Source organism: Sapajus apella, unplaced genomic scaffold, assembly GCF_009761245.1.
Source record: "Sapajus apella isolate SASKATOON/1434 unplaced genomic scaffold, GSC_monkey_1.0 scaffold167, whole genome shotgun sequence".
NCBI classification, from domain to species: Eukaryota; Metazoa; Chordata; class Mammalia; order Primates; family Cebidae; genus Sapajus; species Sapajus apella.
In genome coordinates this window covers 391,100-398,556 of record NW_022437107.1, presented here as the reverse complement: position 1 = coordinate 398,556, position 7,457 = coordinate 391,100, and positions in this window count along the sequence as shown.

Below are 7,457 nucleotides of genomic sequence, written 5' to 3'. Positions count from 1 at the left end.
TTATTTTTTGAGATGGGGTCTTGCTCTGTCACCCAGGCTGGAGTGCAATGGCGCTGTCTTGGCTTACTGCAATTTCTGCCTCCTGGGTTCAAGCAATTTTCCTGCCTCAGCCTCCTGAGTAGCTGGGATTACAGGCACCTGCCACCATGCCCAGCTAATTTTTATTTAATAATTTGTATTTTTAGTAGAGATGGGGTTTCACCATGTTAGCCAGGCTGGTCTTGAACTCCTGACCTCAGGTGATCTGCCCACCTACGGCCTCCCAAAGTGGTAGGATTACAGGCATGAGCCACTGCGCCTGGACTTGAACTTTTTTATTTTGAGACAGGGTCTCATTCTGTCTCCCAGGCTGGAGTGCAGCAGTATGATCATGGCTTCCTGCAGCCTTGACCTCCCAGGCTCAAGTGATCCTCCCACTTCAGCCTCCCGAGTAGCTGGTACCATAGGTGTGCACCACCGCACCTGGCTAACTGTTATATTTTTCTGTAGAGAGAAGATTTCACCATGTTGCCCAGAATGGTCTCAAACTCTTGGGCTCAAGCAATTTGCCCACCTCAGCCTCCCAAAGTGCAGGGATTACAGGTATGAGCCACCGCACCCAACCTTATTTATGATTCTTGCTCTTTAGTTTCTTTCAACAATGTTTTGCATTTTTTGGAGTAGACATTTTGTGATCGTTTTGTTAAATGTACTCCTAAGACTCTTCTTCTTTTTTTGAGATGGAGTTTTGCTCTTGTCACCCAGACTGGAATGCAATGGTGTGATCTCTGCTCACTGTAACCTCTGCCTCCCGGGTTCAAGTGATTCTCCTGCCTCAGCCTCCTGAGTAGCTTGGCCTACAGGCTAACCCACCACCACACCGGGCTAATTTTTATATTTTTAGTAGAGACAAGGTTTCACCATGTTGGCTAAGTTGGTCTCCTGACTTCAGGTGATCTGCCTGCCTTGGCCTCCCAAAATGCTGGAATTATAGGCTTGACTCACTGCACCTGTCCGACTCTTATTCTTCTTGTAATGTTTTCTTGTTTATTTTTGGGTTAACTAAAGTTGTATAACAATACAGTGACATTTGTATATTGATCTTTTTTTCTTAAATATTTTTTCATTTTTCTCTCTTTTTTTTTTTTCGTTGTTGTTTTTGTTATTTTTTAGAGATGGGGGTTTCACCATGTTGGTCAGGCTGGTCTTGAACTCCTAACCTCAGGTGATCCACCCGCCTTGGCCTCCCAAAGTGCTGGGATTACAGGTGTAAGCCACCATGAATATTGATCTTTTATCCTGTAATCTTGCTGAATTCATTTACTGGTTCTTTTTGTTTGTTTGCTTTGAGACAGAGACAGAGACTTTGTTGCCCAGGCTGGAGTGCAGTGGCATGATCATAGCTAACTGCAGCCTCAAACTCATAGCCTCCAGAGATCCTCCTGCCTCAGCTTCCTGAGTAGCTGGGACTATAGGCGCCTACCACCACCCCCAGCTAATTTTTGTATTTTTAGTAGAGATGGGGTTTCACTATGTTGGTCAGGCTGATTTCGAACTCCTGACCTTAAATGATCCACCCACCTCAGCCTCCCAAAGTACTGGGATTATAAGAGTGAGCCATGGTGCCCGGCCAGGATTTTCTTTTCTTTTTCTTTCTTTTCCTCTTTTTTTTTTTTTTTTTTTTTTTTGAGACAGAGTCTCCCTCTGTTGCCCAGATTGGAGTGCAATGGCACAATCTCGGATCACTGCAACCCCTGCCTCCTGGGTTGAAGCAATTCTCCTGCCTCAGCCTCCCAAATAGCTGGGATTATAGGCATGTGCCACCACGCCTGGCTAATTTTTTGTATTTTTAGTAGAGATGGGGTTTCACCATGTTGGCCAGCCTGGTCTCAAACTCCTGACATCAGGTGATCCACCTGCCTCGGCCTCCCAAAGTGTTGAGATTACAGGCATGAGCCACCACGCCCAGCCCATGTTTATTTTTTGACTTCGCTATTCTATTATAGTGGAGTCTATTTCCCCTGCAACATGGAGCCTCTTATGACACTCCTCAGGTAGATAAATTAATACATATGTATAAAGAAATAGGCATTGGGAGACGGGGCGTGGTGGCTCACGCCTGTAATCCCAGCACTTTGAGAGGCTGAGGCGGGCAGATCATATGATCAGGAGTTTGAGACCAGCCTGGCCAACATAGTAAAACCCCACCTCTACTAAAAACACAAAAATTAGTTGGGCTTGGTGACATGTACCTGTAGTCCCAGCTACTTGGGAGGCTGAGGCAGGAGAATTGATTGAATCTGGGAGGCAAAGGTTGGGGTGAGCCAAGATTGTGCCATTCCAGCTTGGGCAATGGTGCGAGAATCAAAAAATAATAATAAGAAGAAATAGGCATTGGAAGACCAAGGCAGGAGGACCGCTTGAGACCAGCTGAGACAATATAGTGAGTGCTCATTTTTAAAAAAAAATTATCCATGCATGGTGTGCAGACTTGCAGTCCTAGCTACTTCAGAAGATTGAGGTGGGCGATCCCTTGAGCGCAGGAGTTTGAGGTTGTAGTGAGTTGTGATTGGGCCACTATACTGCAGCCTGAGTCATAGAGAGAGACCCTGTGTCTTAAAAAAAAAAAAAAAAAAAAAAGGCTGGGCACGGTAACTCACACCTGTAATGCCAGCACTTTGAGAGGCCGAAGTGGGCAGATCATTTGAGGTCAGGAGTTTGAGACCAGCCTGGCCAACATGGCAAAACCCTGTCTCTAGTAAAAATAAATTAGCTGGGTGTGGTGGCTAATGCCTGTAGTCCCAGCTACTTGAGAAACTGAGGCAAGAGAATTGCTTGAACCTGGAAGGCAGAGGTTGCAGTGAGCTGAGATCATGCCACTGCACTCCAGCCTGGGTGACAGAGCAAGACTCTGTCTCAAAAATAAATAAATAAATAAATAAATAAACAAAAATTAAAAAAAGAAAGAAATATAGATATTACATATAATTGCTGGGCATGGTGGTGCATGCCTGTAGTCCCAGCTACTCAGGAAGCTGAGGTGGGAGGATCGCTTGAGTCCAGGAGTTCTGGGCTATAGTGCGCTATGCCGATTCGGTGTCCGCACTAAGTTCGGCGTCAGTATGGTGACCTCCTGGGAGCGGGGGACCACCAGGTTGCCTAAGGAGGGGTGAACTGGCCCAGGTCAGAAACGGAGTGGGTCAAAACTCCCATGCTGATCAGTAGTGGGATTGTGCCTGTGAATAGCTACTGTACTCCAGCCTGGGCAACATAGACCCCGTCTCTAAAAAAAAAAAAAAAAAAAAAAAAAAAAAAAGGCATTACATATAATTACATATGCATATAGGCATGTACACATTCACCCTGGGATGATCATGGTTTTAGTAGGGCTCTTTTTGACTATTTCTTCCTCTGATTTCTCTGTTAAGCTGTCTGCCTCATTTTGTATTACACACATATGTTAGGCTTCACTAATTACTGTATTATTTGTGAGAGTGTTCCAGGGCATAAATTTCTCAGCAATCTGATACAATTAAATTCAGGTAAGGTAGTTGATGAGGTCCATCTTTGAGCAGGTGGGCCTTTCTTAGCTGTCTCCCTTCCTGGTTCTCACATACTTCTGTGAGGCCTGGTTCCTAACAGGCAGCAGATAGGTATCAGGTACTGGTCGGTGGCCTTGGGGTTGGGGACTCCTGGTTTAGTGTATTGCTATCTTTTGTTGTTGTTGAGACAGGGTCTTGCTTTGTTGCCCAGGCTGGAGTGCAACACCGTGATCTTGGCTCATTTCAACCTCTACCTCCTGGGTTCAAATGATTCTCTTGCCTCAGCTTCCCGAGTAGCTGGGATTACAGGCATGTGCCACTACTGCTGGCTAATTTTATATTTTTAGTAGAGACAGGGTTTCACCATGTTGGTCAGGCTGTTCTCAAACTCCTGACCTCAGGATATCCACCTGCTTGGGCCTCCCAAATTGCTTCGATTACAGGCATGAGCCATGGTGCCTGCTGTATTGCCCTTAATACAGGGCAAGAAGAGCATGGCCAGGTGTGGTGCCTCATGCCTGTAATCCCAAAATTTTGGGAGGCTGAGAAGGGTGGATCACAAGGTCAAGAGATGGAGACCATCCTGGCCAACATGGTGAAACCCCATCTCTACTGAAAATACAAAAAATTAGCCAGGTGCGGTGGTGGGCTCCTGTAATCCCAGCTACTCAGGAGGCTGAGGCAGGAGAATCGCTTGAACCTGGGAGGTGGAGGTTGCAGTGAGCTGAGATCACGCCATTGCACTACAGCCTGGGCAACAAGAGTGAAACTCCATCTCAAAAACAAAACAAAACAAAACGAAACAAACAAAAAATTAACGGGGCATGGTGACACATACCTATAGTCCCAGCTACATAGGAGGCTGAGGCAGGAGAATTGCTTGAACCCGGGAGTTGAAGTTTGCAGTGAGCTGAGATCATGCCACTGCACTCCAGCCTGGGCCACAGAGTGAGACTCCATCTAAAAAAAAAAACAAAAACAAAAATGGGGCACTTTGGTGGTTGCTCACACCTGTAATCTCAGCACTTTGGGAGGTCACCAACGTGGTCAAATCACTTGAGGAGTTTGAGACCGGCCTGACCAACATGGAGAAACCCCTTCTCTACTAAAAATACAAAAAATTAGCCGGGCATGGTGGCGCATGCCTGTAATTCCAGCTAGTTGGGAGGCTGAGGAGGGAGAATCAGTTGAACCTGGGAGGTGGAGGGTGTGGTGAGCTGAGATCATACCATTGCACTCTAGCCTGGGCAACAAGAGTGATACTCTGTCTCAAATTAAAAAAAAAAAAAAAAAAAAAAAGGAGGAGCTGTTGTTTTGTTTTCTTTCCTTTTTTTTTTTTTTTTCAAGACAGGGCTTCACTCTGTTGCCCAGGCTGGTCTTGAACTCTTGAGTGCAAGCAATCTACCCACCTTGGTCTCCCAAAGTGCTGGGATTATAGATGTGAGCCGCCTAGCCTGGCCAGGATCTGTTGGTTTCAAGAGTGCCCTTGAGCTTGAATTTCTCCATTTCCTCCCAACCTTTTTTTTTTGGTGGAGTCTCGCTATGTTGCCCAGGTTAGAGTGTGGTGGCTCAAACTTGGCTCACTGCAACCTCTGCCTCCCAGGTTCAAGGGTTCAAGTGATTTTCAGCCTCCCAGATAGCTGGGACTACAGGTGTACGTTACCACGCCCAGCTAATTTTTGTATTTTTTACTAGAGACAGGGTTTTGCCATGCTGACTAGGCTGGTCTCCAACTCCTGACCTCAAGTGATCTGCCTGCCTCAGCCTCCCAAAGTGCTGGGATTACAGGTGTGAGCCACTGTGCCTGGTTGAGATCTGGTAGTTTAAAAGTGTGTGGCACCAGCTGGGCACAGTGGTTCACGCCTGTAATCCCAGCAGCTTGGGAGGCCGAGGCAGGCGGATCACGAGGTCAGGAGTTCGAGACCAGTCTGACCAATATAGTGAAACCCTGTATCTACTAAAAATACAAAAAATTAGCCGGGCGTGGTGGCAGGCACCTGTAATCCCAGCTACTCAGGAGACTGAGGCAGGAGAATCGCTTGAACCCAGTAGGTGGAGGTAGCAGTGAACGCCTTTTCCCTCTTTCTGTCTTGCTCCTGCTCTGGTCACACAACCTGCCTGCTGCTCCTTTACTTTCTGCCACAATTGTAAGTTTTCTGAGGCCTCCCCAGAAGCCAAGCAGATGCTAGCATCATGCTTCCTATATAGTCTGCGGAACTGTGAGCACCTTTTTTTTTTTTTTTTTTTTGAGACAGAGCCTCACTCTGTCACCAGGCTGGAGTGCAGTGGTGCAATATTGGCTCACTGCAACCTCTGCCTCCCAGGTTCAGGCAATTCTCGTCTCTCAGCCTCCTGAGTAGCTGGTACTATAGATAGACGCACACCACTGTGCCTGGCTAATTTGGTATTTTTAGTAGAGACAGGGTTTCTTCATATTGGTCAGACTCTTCTTTTTTATTTTTATTTATTTATTTACTTTTTCCTGAGACAGAGTTTTGCTCTTGTTGCCCAGGCTGGAGTACAATGGCACAATCTCAGCTCACTGCAACCTCCACCTCCCGGGTTCAAGAAGTTCTCCTGCCTCAGCCTCCCAAGTAGCTGGGATTACAGGCATTCATCACTACGCCTGGCTAATTTTGTATTTTTTTTAGTAGAGACAAGGTTTCACCATATTGGTCAGGCTGGTCTCGAACTCCTGACCTTAAGTGATCCATCTGCCTTGGCCTCACAAAATTTTGGGATTGCAGGTGTGAGCAATCGTGCCTGGCTGGTCAGGCTGGTCTTCAATTCCTGATCTCAGGTGATCTGCCTGTCTCAGCCTCCCAAAGTGCTGGAATTACAGGCATGAGCCACCGTGTCCAGCCTATTTTATTTTATTTTATTTTAAGACAGGGTTTCACTCTGTCATCCAGGCTGGAGTGTAGTGGCACAATCTCAGCTTGTTGCAACCTCTACCTCCTGAGCTTGTGATTCTGTGGCATCAGCCTCCTGAGTAGCTGGGATTACAGCCATGTGCCAACATGCCCTGCTTATTTTTTGTTTGTTTGTTTTTGATTCAGTCCCACTCCGTCACCCAGGCTGGAGTGCAGTGGTGAAATCACAGCTCACTACAACTTCTACCTCCCAGGTTCAAGCGATTCTTGTGCCTTAGCCTCCTGAGTAGTTGCTATTACAGGTGCATGCCACCACCTCCAGCTAGTATTTGTATTATTAGGAGAGACAGGTTGTCACCATGTTAGCCAGGTTGGTCTAGAACTCCTAACCTCAAATGATCTGCCCATCTCAGCCTCTCGAAGTGCTGGGATTACAGGCATGAGCCACTGTGCTTGGCCAATTCTTTTTATTTTTTGTAGAGATGGGGTTTGTCCAGGCTGGTCTCAAACTCTTGGGCTCAAGTAATCAGACTGCCTCGGCCTCCCAAAGTGCTGAGATTACAGGCATGAACCACCGCACCTGGCCTTCTTTTTTATTTATATTTATTTGTTTATTTGTTTTTAGAAATGGAAGTCTTGGTATGTGCCCAGGCTAGTCTGGAACTCCTGGTCTCAAGTGATCCTCTGGCCTCAGCTTCCTGAGTCCCTGGGATTGCAGGTGTGAGCCACAGTACCCAGCCACAGCTTTCTTGTTTTATTGTGTGCTGCTCCCTCTGGATATCTGTGGCCCACGTCTCAAGGAGCTGGGTGGGTGTGGCAGCCTTGGTCTTCTCGGCTTCTTTCTTCTGGAGTGAACCTCTGCCCTGCCAGTGAGCTGGGTAAGGGTTGTCAGAACCTTATATTTTTTGCCTGCTGTGCCTGCAGTAGAGCCTCTATCCTATGTGTCAAGGGAGTCCCTCACCTCTTGGCCACACAAAACAAGGTGCTGCCCCTTCACCTTGGAGTTGAAGTAGCCCCTCATTGGGAGCTAAGGGGAGAGGAAGCCCTATTTTCTTTTCCTTCC